Source organism: Haliaeetus leucocephalus, unplaced genomic scaffold, assembly GCF_000737465.1.
Source record: "Haliaeetus leucocephalus isolate CR32 unplaced genomic scaffold, Haliaeetus_leucocephalus-4.0 Scaffold373, whole genome shotgun sequence".
Classification (NCBI taxonomy): domain Eukaryota; kingdom Metazoa; phylum Chordata; class Aves; order Accipitriformes; family Accipitridae; genus Haliaeetus; species Haliaeetus leucocephalus.
This window is the reverse complement of record NW_010972809.1, coordinates 3591611-3592296: the sequence shown is the minus strand read 5'-3', so window position 1 is coordinate 3592296 and position 686 is coordinate 3591611. Positions and strand designations below refer to the sequence as shown.

At 61.4% G+C, this 686-nt stretch overlaps 1 protein-coding gene across 5 annotated transcripts in view; it reads left to right on the top strand.

The window, feature by feature from the left end:
* The first annotated feature begins 199 nt into the window (after positions 1-199).
* Positions 200-686, top strand: part of ATXN1 (ataxin 1) — a 226459-nt gene continuing 225972 nt past the window's right edge. For all 5 annotated transcript variants that reach the window (XM_010573186.1, XM_010573185.1, XM_010573183.1 and 2 more), the window contains exon 1: positions 200-492. The gene's annotated coding sequence lies outside the window, so the exon portion shown is untranslated. The remainder of the gene's footprint in view (positions 493-686) is intronic.

The window sequence follows — 686 nt, the reverse complement described above, 5'->3', positions numbered from 1 at the left end:
CCCCGCCCGCGCCCCGGGCCCCTCGCGGCCGCCCGGCGGGCAGCGTGCGGCGGCTCCGCAAAGGGTTAAGGCCGCCTTGGCCCGGCGGTGCTGTGCGTATGCAATAATCTGTGTGGCTCTCTTGGCCGCCTGCCAGAGTGTTGCCTTGCCTCCTCCTCCTCCTCCTCCTCCTCCCTTCCCCCCCCCCCCCCTTTTTTGCATGAAGTAGGATCCTTGAGCTGTTGCAGAGGCAGCCAACTGCTCCATATTTGGCTTCTATTACCCATTTACATGCTGGAGAGAGGAGAGGGAGCGAGCGCTGTTACCGCAGACATCATTTCTACTACAGTGGTGGAGACATCCCGGACCTGTGTCACTGCAGGGGGAAGGAAAAAAAAAACCAAACAAACAAAAAAAAGCAGACCCAAGCCCCGTGATCAGCTAGGAAGACATTTGTGTGCGAGTCTCTCTCTGACCCCCCCCCGCCAACCCCACCTCCACTGACACTTTACAGTAAGTGGCTTTTTCTTCCTCCTCTGCTTTCTGCCTCCCCCCCCCCCCCCCCCTTCTCCCTGCCTCGGCTTCTTCCCTTGTTTAGACTGCAAACCACCGGCGATTTCCAGCTGGAAAAACACGGGGTCCGGGGGGGGGGAGGGGAGCGCACTACCCACCCCGCCGCGGGGCTACAACCCGCCTCGCTGCGGCCG